The sequence below is a fragment of the Dromiciops gliroides genome, chromosome X, assembly GCF_019393635.1.
Source record: "Dromiciops gliroides isolate mDroGli1 chromosome X, mDroGli1.pri, whole genome shotgun sequence".
Taxonomy (NCBI): domain Eukaryota; kingdom Metazoa; phylum Chordata; class Mammalia; order Microbiotheria; family Microbiotheriidae; genus Dromiciops; species Dromiciops gliroides.
The window spans coordinates 49,473,443-49,487,976 of NC_057867.1; positions in this window are offsets into that span (position 1 = coordinate 49,473,443).

The following is a 14,534-nucleotide window of genomic DNA, read 5'->3' on the forward strand; positions in this document are numbered from 1 at the left end:
GTATCACACAGTAAATTAGTGACAGGGTCAGGACTAGAAGACTGCACCATTCTGCCCCTTGGATACATGCTCAGCTTCCCTGCCTAAGGCCCGACCAACACCAATGGCAGACTGGTGCTTTTTCTGGGCTGGATCATGAATCACTCTCATTACCTGGCACCCTTGGGGAAGCTCTGCTTTGCAGAGTCCCCTTCGGAGGGCCTTGGGGCTATAAAGGGAACCGTCTTGGCTCCCAGGATCCACAATTAAGCATCTTCCTGTTGGCGAGTCTGGTGCCCCTTGGGCATTTGGAGAGAACTCAGCCGGTCTAGCAGCCGCTGAAACAAAAGCCAAATCGGCAGCAAGGGTGCACTCCATAAAAGCCACTCGCTTCCTAGAGCCTGTAATGAGGATGTGTTAACGACCTCTTCCTTGCATCTGGTCTGCAGCCATTCAAGGGGGATGGAGGCAGAACGGAAAGGGACCCATAAAGATGGCTTGTTATCTGCAAAGTCCCCACCTGGTAGCTTGTCCACCTCAAGCCAGGCTCTCCCAGGACCTCCATGAGTCCCTGCCGGCGAGTTAGGCACCGCTGGAAGCTTTTGCATCCATTATCTGACTCTTTCAGGCTACTCTTCACTGTGCTGGGGCTTCAGGGAATCATGGCATACCCACAGAAAAGTTCATAATGCAGAGAACTGAGCATGGAGCTGGGGACTGGGGAACCTAGACACAAGTCCTCTTACTGTCCTCAGACTCAGTCTGTGACCTTAGATGAGTTGATTCTCCTTCACCGAACCTCAGAGAGATAGAATATTGGAGCTAATGCTAGTTAAACTCTTTCGTTTTCCACATAAGGAAATTGAGGCCCGGGAAGAGGGAATGGCTTGTCCAAGGTCACATGGGCACTTTGTGGCCAAACTGGGATACGAATCCAGATCTTCTGACTCTTAGTGGAGCATGATCACTCACTGGAACTGGAGGCAGAAGACCTGAATTTGATTCCAGGCTCTGCCCTTTACTCTAGCTAGTTATAGTGTATGGTAGGAAAAAGAGTAGATTTGAAGGTGGCACAGTGGATAGAGCACCGGCCCTGGATTCAGGAGGACCTGAGTTCAAATCTGGCCTCAGACACTTGACACTATCTGTGTAACCCAGGGCAAGTCACTTAACTCCAATTGCCTCACCAAAAAAAGAGTGGATTTGAAGTCAGAGGATGTGGGTTCAAATGCCAGCTCTGCCACTTGCTATCTGTGTTACTTTGGCAAAGCTATTTAACCTTGCCAGGCCTCAGTTTCCTCATCTGTAAAATGAGGAGACTGGACTTGATGACCTCCAAGGTACTTTCTAGCTCTACATCTATGATCCTCTGATCCTCCTACAAATGTGGTCTTGGGCAACTTGCCTGACTTCTCTCAGGCTCAGTTTTCCCATCTGTAAAATGTTTAGGTTGGACTATCTGGTCTCAAAGGGTCCTCCTAGCTTTAAACCTATGATTCTTATTTTTGCCATTCTTTGTGACAGACTGCACTGTTCCTTACGTCTACCAGAAAAGAGAATGCTGTCACAGAGCCTGGAGCCCTCCAATTCTCATCCAAACAAGCCTGGACACTGGGCGGTAGCAGTATGGATGGAAGAGACATTGGTGATCATCTAGTGCAATTCCTTCACTTTTACACATGAGGAAATTGAGGAATTTGCCCAAGATAACACAGGTCACAAGTGACTGAGGTAGTATTCTCAGTCAGCTATCTCATCATGGTTGGCTAGCTACTGCCTTCCACTGCAAATGCCCATACCAGTGCTTCTAGTTCCCAGGTAGGTGAATAGACCGCTTTTACTCTCAGCCCTTCTGACTCCATGTCAAATTCATTCCTGCTTCCAACTTTTTGGGCATGCTGTCCCACTAGCCTGGAATGCCCTCCCTCCACCCTTTCCACTTAGCAAAATCCTAAACCCCACTTCAAGACCCAGCCCAAGCCCCATATTCACCTCACACCCATCAGATTGGCAAGGGTGACAAATGAAGAAAATAACAAATGTTGACAGGGCTGTGGAAAAACAGGTACATTAATGTACTATTGGTGGAGCTCTGAAACAGTCTAGCCATTCTAGAAAGCAATTTAGAACTATGCTCCCAAAATCACTGAACTGTCCACACCCCAGCAATTCTACTACTAGACCTATACCCCCACCGAGAACAAAGGACGAAAGGACCCATATACACAAAAATATTTATGGTAGTTCCAAACTGGAAATGAAGGGAGTGCCTACCTGTGGGGGAATGGCTAAACAAATTATGGTGTATTCACGAAATGGAATATCAATACACCATAAGGACTGATGAAATGTATACTTGTAGAAGAAACTTGGAAACTTCAATGAACTGATCCAAACTAAAGCAAGCAGAATTAGGATAAAGAAAAATGACTTTGTAAAGAAAAAAAAACAACAACTCTGAAAGACTTAAGAGCTCTGAGAAATGCAGTGGCCAAGTACAATTCCAGAAGACTAATGATAAAACAAGTCATCCAATCGGGGTACAGGATGAGATAGCCATTTTCAGACAAGGCAAATGTAGGAATCTGTTTCACTGGACCGTGCACATTTGTTATGAGAGTTTTCTTTTTCTCTTTTAGTGATTATTTGGGGAGGAAGGGAAATGGGAGGGAGAGTTAATATCTGTTTGTAAAAATTAAAAGCAAATTTTACAAAAGCAAGTCCTACCTTTTTCAAGCATCTTTCCCTGGCTAAATATTGTTTTCCCCTTTGAACCCCTTTCCTTCTCTATCATTTGCTGCTTTCCTCTCAATCCTCTAGCACTAATTGGGGGGGGTGGGGTCAGGGGTTGAGGATCAGAAGACATCACTTAAAGTCCTAGCTGTAATATCTGCTAGCCAGGGCAAGTCAAATGATAATTTCTGATCCTCTACATCTTCATCTGTAAAACACTTGGACTGGCTACCTCATGAAAGGCACTGTGGTTCAACATAATGGGGAAAGGGGCAGTCTTAGAGTCAAGAAGACCTGAGTCCAAGTAGTGCTTCTGAAATACAGGATCAATTTTACATAGCTCAATGCATTAAGACTTTAAGGAGGGGCAGCTAGGTGGTGCAGTGGATAGAGCACCAGCCCAGGATTCAGGAGGACCTGAGTTCAAATCCAGCTTCAGACACTTGACACTTATTAGCTGTGTGACCCTGGGCAAGTCACTTAACCCCAACTGCCTCACCCCAAAAAAAAAACACAAAACAAAACAAAAAGACTTTAAGGACACCCTATATGGTGTCTGTATGACCAGAGCTGCCTTTCCTTAACCCTTCTGTACTTTGGAAAACTCTAGGACTACAAATGAAGTGCTAGTCCATACATAGACACTCCCTCAAACACCTTGATTTCCTAGTTGGCCGATTTACTCATCCTACTCTTCCATCCCACCTCAGCCATATAAGAGTTGGTTCTATCCTTGACCTTGATATCACCTGCAAGTGATACTTCCATGTTAGTGAACTCTGAAATTCCCTTACCTGATCATAATCTTTTTTTTGGTGAGGCAATTGGGGTTAAGTGACTTGCCCAAGGTCACACAGCTAGTAAGTGTTAAGTGTCTGAGGCTAGATTTGAACTCAGGTCCTCCTGACTCCAGGGCCGGTGCTTTATCCACTGTGCCACCTAGCTGCCCCCTAATCATAATCTTTTAGCATTCTATTCTGTTCCCTCTGCCTTAAATCCCCTAATCCTATTCATTTTAACTATGACCTTGGATCCCTACAGCCATCAGTTCTTTCCCAGGCCATCATCCACGCACTGGCTATAACCTCCTCACTTCCCCATTTTGACCTCCCCTGTGAACTAGTTCAACCCTACACCTTCTTCTACTATTGAGTCTCTTTCCCACTTTCCCTCCCATGGCATTCCCTTACCCCACTCCCTCCGCTGAGAACTTTGACTCATTTCACTAAAAAAAAAATTGAGGGGCAGCTAGGTGGGGCAGTGGATAGAGCACTGGCCCTGGAGTCAGGAGGACCTGAGTTCAAATCCGACCTCAGACACTTAACAGTTACTAGCTGTGTGACCCTGGGCAAGTCACGTAACCCCAATTGCCTCACTAAAAAAAAAAAATTGAGACCATTTCCCAAGAGCTCTCTCTCCTCCCTCCTCCTCATCTCACATCACTTATAAGCCTTCCCTGACTCTTTTGACTATTTCTTCCACGCATAAGAAGAGATGGCCCTTCTCTGTGTCAAAAAGCAGACCCCCCCCCCAGAGCAGCTAGGTGGCGCAGTGGATAAAGCACCGGCCCTGGATTCAGGAGTGCCTGAGTTCAAATCCGGCCTCAAACACTTGACACTTACGAGCTGTGTGACCCTGGGCAAGTCACTTAACCCCCATTCCCCTGCCCCCCCAAAAAAAAGCAGACCCCCCCCTACACATACATGTGATCCCATCCATCCTGTCCTCTCCAACTGCTTGCCGTTCCTACCATCCCCACTCTCATCAATATTCAGTCTCCCTCTGTCTACTGGCAGCTTTCCTTCTGACAACAAACACATCCATCTTTCCCCCATCCTTAAAAAGAAAACCATACTTGATCTATCAGTCCCCATTAGTTTTGTCCTACATCTCTCCTCCTTTCGGTTGCTAAGCTCCTTGAGAAAGCTGTCTACAACAGAAGTGCCTCCACTTCTTTCTTCTCAATCAACAAAAAGTCAGTAAGCACACAAGCAATTATTAAGCACCTTCTTTGTTCTAGGTAGGTAGAGCTGACTCTCTCACTTCCACCTCCTGGCTTCCCTGGATAATGGCACACTGTTTACATAGTTGGTGGAGTTTTAAATTGGTTGTCATTCTGGAAAACAGTTTAGAACTGTGCCCCAAAAGTCACTAAATAGTTCATTATCATTGACCCAATGATACCAGTATACTTATTATACTTATACACCAAAGAAGTCAAAGAAAAAGAAAAAGGACTCTTACGTACAAAATTATTTAGAGTAGCACTTTTTGTTTTGGGGGTTTTTTTGGGGGGGGTGTTGCAGGTCAATGAAGGTTAAGTGACTTGCCCAAGGTCACACAGCTAGTACATGTCAAGTGTCTGAAGCCGGATTTGAACTCAGGTCCTCCTGAATCCAGGGCTGGTGCTTTATCCACTGTGCCACCTAGCTGCCCCTAGAGTAGCACTTTTCATAGTAGCAAAGAACTAAGAAACTAAAGATGATCCCCACTTATTGGGGAATGGCTAAGCAGATTAAGGTACATGAATGTAATGGAATACTATTGTGCCAAAAAATGATAAAATAGACAGTTCCAGAGAAACCCAGGAAGACCCGCAGACTAAAGTAAGCAAAATCAGGAAGACAAATCATACCATCTCAACGTGTTTTTAAAAGCACTTCCTAAGGCTTGAGAACCCCAATCAGTGCAATGACTACCCAGTATTCCAGTGGATCGATGATGAAGCATACTACCCACCTCTTGACAGAGAGGTAGATAGTGGACTCAAGCTGTAGAATAAGCCATACATTTTTAGACACAGCCAATGTGGGAATTGATTTTGTTTGAGGATGCATATTACAAAGGCTTTCTTTTTCTTTTTCTTTTTTTCTAAAGAGGATGAAGTGGGAAGGAGACAGGGATAAGGATAGAGTAGACAAAAATGGGTCACTGGCATTTTTTTTAAATGAAGAGAACAGAAGGAAGGCTGGAAAGAAGCACAGATGAAAAAGGAAAACCTTGAACATTACAGGTTGATCTTATATACTTTAAAAGACAATCAAAGGGGCAGCTAGGTGGCGTAGTAGATAAAGCACCGGCCCTGGAGTCAGGAGTACCTGAGTTCAAATCTGGCCTCAGACACTTAACACTTACTAGCTGTGTGACCCTGGGCAAGTCACTTAACCCCCACTGCCCCGCAAAAAAAAAACAAAACAAAAAACAAAAAAAACAAGACTATCAAAGGGGCAGCTAGGTGGCACATTGGATAGAGCACCGGCCCTGGAGTCAGGAGTACCTGAGTTCAAATCCAGCCTCAGACACACAACACTTACTAGCTGTGTGACCCTGGGCAAGTCACTTAACCCCAATTGCCTCACTAAAAAAAAAAACAATAAAGCTACACATAAAGGAAATCTGTTGTTTCATGTACAATCCTCTTTTTCTGCTCTATGTATATAGAAATGCACATTTTCATTTGGTGCTTATTGAGTTCAGAGTAAAAATAAATTTTTAAAAATAATTTAAAGGAAAATAACACCATAAGACACCAGAACTCAAATCAATGCATTGACTAAACTTGACTCCAGAGGACTGATGAAACATACCTTTCTCCTCTCCACAGAAGGGAGGTGGACTCCAAGTGTAGAATGAGACATAAGATGTCAGCACGGTCAATATGTCAGTTTGTTTTGCTCAACTGTATTTCTTTTCTTTTCTTTTTATAAGGGAAGGTTCTATTGTGAAGGGAAAGGTATTGGAAAGTGACAGCAATGTAAAAAAAATTAAAAGCACCAATTAAAAGGAAACAGATGTGCTTCTGGAAAACTATGTGCAAATTAGATTTTTGTGAACAAAATCTTATCTCGGCTGGATAGTTTTTCATTTTAAGTAATCTTTTGATAAAGCAAATAAGCTCTCCCCCATATTTTGAGTTCTGGGAATCTATAAAGCACATATGTTCTGTTTTGCCACATACTGATTCTCATGGGATCCACAAAGCACGTACATCTTATTTTCTCGTGTACTGATAAGCTCTCCTGTGTTTCTTAGTTCTGGGGATCTGTAGAACACATATGTCCTATATTGTCATGTATGGCTTCACATAGAATCTTTAAGGCCTGTGGATAATATAGTCACGTATGGATTTATGTGGAATCTATAAGGCACATGTGTCCTGTTTGGCCACGTGCTGATTCAGATGGTTCACAACGGTCCTTTGTGGCATTTCTCCCTTTGTTTCATGGGGTTTCTTGTTCTGCAAACAGGCACAGGTGGTCTATTGTTCTATAGCTATTCATTGTAGTTCAGGATATAGCTGATGTCATCACATGGCTACAGTCTACATTCTGTGTGTATGCCTATTTCATGAACGTCATGGGGATCATGGAGTGCATTTAGTCCAGTGCCCTAATTTTACCGAGGATAAAAGCAACACCTAAACAGAGGACAGAAGCGACTTGTCCAAAGTCATGTAGCTAGTAAGCAGCAGCATTGGGATTTGAACAAAAGTCATGGAGTTAGAGGATTGAAGTTGAGAGGAAACCTTAAAGTTATCGATGTGTTGGAGGCAAGTTTGAATGGGCTCACAACTAAATTATTAAATTTTCAGTGTGTTTACACCTTGAAAATCAGCAACTGCTAAAAATCAGGACTTGATTTATTGTTCTGTTGAGTGTCTAGACTTAAAGAAGCAATGGAGAAAATGTTAATAATGCAAATTGAACCTAAAAGTGTGTCATGAGTACATTTTTCCCCAGAGGGCCAACATTTGCCGGCACACTGCAGTTTAGGCTTTAGCTAATCTTATTCCCTTATTTTATATTTGGTTTTTTGTTTTGTTTTGTTTTTGTTTTTAGCCAGGCAATGAGGGTTAAGTGACTTGCCCAGGGTCACACAGCTAGTAAGTGTCAAGTGTCAGAGGCCAGATTTGAACTCAGGTCCTTCTGAATCCAGGGCCAGTGTTTTATCCACTGTGCCACCTAGCTGCCCCCTCATTATGTTTCTAAACCAAAGTTTCCACAGTTTAGCAACCTCTGGGCAAACTACTGGGTGAACCTTGGGCAGGGTGAAGAATCCTGAGGAGCTTAGGCCACTCACTACCTTCCTGAGATTCCAAGTGTGGCCTCACCTGGATATAGAAGGTCATATGGAAAGTGGAAGTATTCATAGCTTTGGGCCATGATGGAAGTAACACCAAAAAAACTGTCATCTCTACAGATCTGAGTACTGCATTTGGGGTCTGCCACTCATTACCTGGGTGTCCTTGGATAGGTGGTTTCAACTTCCCAGGCCTCAATTTTCTCATATGAAAAATGAGGGATAAGATGAACTCTAGGGTTCCTTCCATCTCTAGTTCAGTGATCCAGGTTGGTTGGTTGTTTATATGAGGTCAGAAATCCAGATACTTAGAAGGAGCCCAAGGAGTAATGCAACATTTTACTGTTCATCCAGTTGTTTAGCATGTAATCTCAATTTTGAAATACTCAGAAATCCCAGCCTGGTTGCAATACAAGGGCATTGATTTGGTGGTTTTGTCTCATACAATAATAGGGCTTCTTTTTATGTATGGCATAGACTAAATGGCTACTAAATCCTTTGATTCTCAAATTCTGTGATTTTGCGAGGTAGACAGGTGAAGACTGGCCAGTACTCTCTTCTCACATGCACTTTCTCTTACTCTGTTTCCTTAGATCATCCTGAAAAAAAGACTTTACACCCAAAGGGAATGATGTCCCTTTTTTATAAAGGTAGATAAAAATATTGGACTTGGAAGGGGGTGTCAAAAAAAACCTAAAAAAAACCCCTGAGTTCAAGTCCTAACTCCACCATGTTTAACCTTGGGTAAGTCACTTCACCTCTCTAAGCCTCAGTTTTCTCATCTGTAACATGGGATAGTTCTTGCTCTGCTTTCCTCATTGAGTTGTTATAAGGATAGGGTTAGATCATGTATGTGAAAACAGTTTGGAAATTCTTCAGGGCTTGTATCAACTGCTGCAGAGTTAAGTAAATAGACCCCCCCTCCCAACCAAAAAAAAAAAAGGTAAAAAAACCCAAAAAACAATGAAACACTTTGCATGATGACCATAATAATTTAAAGAAAAACAACATTTAAAAACATCAGAATTCGAGTAAATGCAGTGACCTATGATTACCTTTGAGGACTGACAAAGTAGCATACATCCTGCCTTTGGCAGAGAAACAACGAACCACAACTGCTCAATGAGACATACATTGCCAGAGATAGCCAGTGGGTTTGCTATCCCTGCTTGTTAAAGGGAGGGTTCCCTGTCAGTGGGAAGAGCAAATGGGAATTATTGAGAAATGAATTCAATGTAAAACAATCAATAAAATATGTATTTAATCTTTAATAAAGAAAATGACTAAGTGGCATAGAAAGGCACTGAAATATTGTTATGATTATTGTTGTTAGTTCTTTAGTTCAGATTAGGAAAAAAAGGCAATGCCAATGTCATAAGTTGCTAGGGAATAGTTCCACCAGCTAGCTAACCTCCCATCTGCCACCACACTCTACCTGTGGCTGAGGCCCAGACAGGAGGTGAGGACGTGCGTGATTTTCAACCAGCCATCATCATGATAAACAGCAGTGGGGAAAACGATCTTTCTGAATTGAGATTCAGCCCTTACCTCCTCACACACCACACAGCAAATAGCGTTGGCTTCCAAATGATCCGTAAAACTCGCCATCTACTCGGGGGTGATGAGAAAGAAGTGAAGGGCCAAGAGGGACTAAAGATGGTTGTGAAGGGGGAATGTTAGAGGGGGGTAGGGCATCAAGCTGTACAGTCCATCAAAACCGTCTTCTAAAGTGTCCCTGAAACATGCCCAGAATAAACGTCACTCTGTTTGTGCCATTAAGTCATGTGGAGAAAATGAACACCAGTTCAGAGCTTACTGGATGATTATTAATGGGTCAGATGCTTATCCTTGAGAGACCCTGCAATAAAACTACCAAATAAAAAGAAAGACCAATATAGTAGGAGCCGGGAAATCATTTTATCATCCAAATGGATATTCCGAAGGCATAATATTGTCTTAGGAAGGCAAAGAGGGAATTATTTGGACTTTTGAAAATCTAAAGACCTGCTTCTTCCTTCGGAAACAGCTTTCAAAATTTATTAGCTAGTCCCCAAAGAAACGTATGCAAAATATAGGTATCCTAAGAAGACTCAAATGAATGGGCCTAACAGAAGAGGGGGAGGGGGGTAGTCTGTCAGAGAATCATAATTTCTGCACAAATGAAAGAGCAGTCCTATAAAATTGAAAATGTAATTTAGCAATTTAACAAGGACAGGATAATCTTTTGAGAAAACTAATAGCTTTTCCTGACCATAGTCTAACTTACCTACCTTGCAGAAGAAAACGCTGTGCTAAATAGTCTGCCTTGCCTCCAAGCTTAATAAAAAATTAAATTATAAATTAGTCTCTCTCTCACCTTATTATTCCCATTACAAATTCTCTATTTTGCAAAAGTACACGAAATGAGCATGTCCGCCTCTAACATCACTGTATTATTCATAATAATGAAAAGTAATATTTAGAATGTTATCATGCTAGAAAGAAATGGATTGTACATTTTCACAAAAGGCTTTGTGAAGTAACAGATCAAAAGGAAGGGCAGCCGTTTTATTAAAATGGAAAAGCTTTGTCATTCCTTACAGATTATACCGGAAATCTATCGTGAATGTATACCAAATTTTAAATGAAACACAAAATTAAATGTGCTAACCTTCCCTAGCTTCCCTCAAAAAAAAACCCTCAACTGATTATAGATCAAAATAAGGAGTGCCATGAAATCATCTTGCTGAATTTTAGTTGGAGAAACTCTTAAAGCTCAAAATTCTGCCAAATTTCCATCCATTCTACAACTCTCACTTCTTAGATCCCCATCTCTATAGTTTCAAATTCTTTCCATTCTCAATCTTCACTTGGTGAGGTAAGGACATGGAAGCCAAACAGGAGTTCATCACTTTGACTGGCTTCTATAAAAGAGGGGAATCAGAAGAAATCTGCTAGATGGTACAGTGGATAGAGCACAGGGCTTTACAATCAGGAAGACATCTTCCTGAGTTCAAATCCAGCCTCAGACACTTACTAGCTGTATGAACCTGGGCAAATCATTTCACCCTGATTGCCTCAGTTTCCTCATCTGTCAAATGAGCTGCAGAAGGAAATGGAAAACCACTCCAGTATCTTTGCCAAGAAAATCCCAAGAGAAACCGAGGAGAAAAGGGTACTAGAGTCCCTGTTTGGTCCTAGTCAGGGTATGGACCTTGATGATGGACTGTATTTCTCCTCTCCAAAAACCTTAAAGGCCATCTAGTCTAAATCTCTCACTTTACAACTGAGGAAACTAAGGCCCAAGCCTTACTACACAAATAGTAAGGAGCAGAACCAGGATTTCAACGTAGGTGCTCTGATTCCAAATCTAGTATCCTTTCCATGGTTGATTCTAATACATTGATAAGATAGAGAACATTGGGATCATGGGTGCCCAGGATGTTGAAAAGCCTTAAAATTGGGGGCAGCTAGGTGGTGCAGTGGATAGAGCACCAGCCCTGGAGTCAGGAGTACCTGAGTTCAAATCTGGCCTCAGACACTTAACATTTACTAGCTGTGTGACCCTGGGCAAGTCACTTAACCCCAATTGCCTCACTAAAAAAAAAAAAAGAAAGAAAAGCCTTAAAATCAGTTCATAAGGATTGTTTGAAGGAACTGGAAATATTTAACTGGGGGAAGAGAAGGCTTGGGGGACAGCGATGGGAAGAGGAAGGATAAGGAACAGAACTAGAAGCAATTTGATAAAATCTCAGCTCAAGCATACCTTTGCACATGAATCCTTGCTTCCTTCCCCCAGCTGCCAGTGGCCTATCCCCATCTCAAATAAACTTGAATTTGGTTTGTTTATATCTTACAGATAATCATGTGTACATACATATTGTCTCCCCAACCTAGACTATAAGCTTCTTGAGGGTAAGGACTATTTACTTTTTCTCTTTGTATATTCATGAATCACATAACCAACAAGACATTTTTCCCCATTCCTAGTAACTCTCAAAAAAACCCCAAACAAACAAAACCAACTACCTCAAAAAAAAGGAATTATGTGCCAGAAGTAGCAAAGTTACAGCAGTTTCCCCGGGACAGGGAAGTAAGAAGCCAAGCAAGATAATTAGTAGAATAACAGTGGAGAACAACAAAACAAGGTGCTCATTCAACATTCCTTCCCCATCAACCTCCATGCTCTGGAAGGAGGAACAAACCATTCCACGGGCTTGTACTTTGGGACCCACTCAGGAATTTCTCTTTTGCTGGAGTGTCTGCAGGCATATTCTACCTCTGCCTTTCCCTCAGCTGAAAAAAAAAGTAGAACTCAAGGGAATTAAAGGTGGGGGTTCTGCCGGGCTAGGGAACCCCAAGGCTGCAGAGGCTCCACTTGAAACAATAGACCAAAAGTGGTAGACTCTAACTCAGGGCAGCTAAGGAATGACAGACTGGAGGGAATTGGAGCAGGGGTGACAGCAAGTGAGGCTGCACTAAGACTGAAGAAAAGTGGGTTCGAATGGAGAATCTAGCTCTAGAAAATCCTTTACCCCCCAGAAACTACTCGGGGCAGAGACCAAGGCTGGTGCAAAGTCAATTCCCCAATGTGTAGAAGCTAATAAACCTTTGAAGTCCAGTCCTTGCGGGTAAAGCTACCATCAAAGGGAGGAAAGTCAGAAATTGAGCAAAAGAATATAAAGGAAAAAAGGCTAAAATCAACAAAAATCTCAAGTGGAAGAAAATTCAGTTAAAACCTAGAGCACGAGCAGATAAAGCAACAGAGAAGATACTAAAATGGGAAGGGAAGATGACTACCAAGAGATTACAAACCTCTCTAAATAAATATTGCAAAACAAAGGAAATGGAAGTAACACCTGATGAAACACAGAACACTGCCGATTCCCAAGAGACCGTGGAACCGCAGAAGGATGTTCCAAAATATTTCAAGAGAAAAATCAGCTTCCGTGGGAGAAGAATCAGCCCTCCTTTCCTCCTGCCCCACCCCCTTACTTATTCCATCCTTCCTAGACCCAATCATGGCAGACTTTGATCAGCTGCTCTACTGAAGTCCAGGACAATGGGTTCACAACTGCTGGGATGGGCTCACTTATAATGACTTTCGCATCTTCTCAGGTGATAGTGACTTCAGATGACATAGTCAGCCAGTCTGTGAATAAGCATTTCTTAAAATTTGGCTATTCTCAGCAATACAATGATCCAAGACAACGCTGAAGGACTTTTTTTTCCTTTTTTTTTTTTTTGGTGAGGCAATGAGGGTTAAGTGACTTGCCCAGGGTCACACAGCTAGTAAGTGTCAAGTGTCTGAAGCCAGATTTGAACTCAGGTCCTCCTGAATCCAGGGCTTGTGCTTTATCCACTGTCCCACCTAGCTGCCCCCAACTCTGAAGGACTTTTGATGAAAAATGCAATCTACCCCCAGAGAAAGAACCGATGGCATTTGAATACAGATTGAAGTAGATATTTTTTAACTTTCTTTATTTTTCTTGAGGTTTTTTGTCTGTTTTCCTTCACAACATGACTAATATGGAAATGTTTAGCATGATTACACATGTATAACCTATATCCAATTGCTTGCCTTCTTAATGAGAGGGGTGAGGAGGAAGGAAGGGAGAGAATTTGGAGTTCAAAGTTTTAAAAACAAAAGTTAAAAATTGTTTTTACATGTAATTGGGGGGAAATAAAATACTAAAAAAAAAAGAATAAAAACAAAAAACCAACAAGCATTTAATAGCATCTACTATTTTCCAGAAGCAGCTAGGTGTAGCTGCAGTAGCCAGAGCCAGGAAAACTCATCTTCCTGAGTTCAAATCTGTCCTCAGATGCTTACTAGCTGTGTGACCCTGGGCAAGTCACGTAACCCTCATTGCCCCATGCAAAAAAAAGCTAATGTTAAAAAATGTCTTTATGTGTAATTAGAAAAAATAAAACACTATTTTTAAAAATCCTAAAACTAAGCAAAAATGAAAAGATACCCATTGTAAATGATGATGAAGAGTTAGTGGCCATCATTGTCCACATGGCCCTGATGAAGGACTAGGATTACCCATTGGCATTCAAGGACACAAAAAACAACTTCTATATGGGGCATATATATATATTTTTTTAGTAAGGCAATTGGGGTTAAGTGACTTGCCCAGGGTCACACAGCTAGTAAGTGTTAAGTGTCTGAAACCAGATTTGAACCCAGGTACTCCTGATTCCAAGGCCGGTGCTTTATCCCCTGCGCCACCTAGCTGCCCCTATATGGGGCATATATTGATGCCCATGAGCATGGGAAGTACTGGCTTGACCTGCCGGCTCAAGGTAGTGTCAATGTGGTTATATAGGATTCATCCAAAGGAAATGTCATCTTCCAAATGAATACGATCGAGACTTGGACAAGATGGCAAAGTAGGAAGAAGTACAGCCCAGCTCTACCGACAGCTACTCCAACAATGATCTAGAAAGAATGATGGACTGAGTAGTGAAAGAAGAATCTAATGAGAAACTATAATACGTCATCTTTCCAGTCCAAGATCATAAATTCAAGGAACAAGAGTGTGAGCCAGGATATGGACTCTAGGCTAACTAATAGCTAGCCCAGAGCTCCAGGCTAGATTGTAGCACAGGGATGCTCAGATCTGACTGAAGACTTGGCCCCCTTCCCTAGCCAATAGCCTAAGGCTGAGTGTACTGACTCAGAGCCCAGAATTCCAAGATAGCAGCACAGGAATGCCCTGAGCTAATCACTCAGCCCCAGGCCCAAGCTAACAATAAAG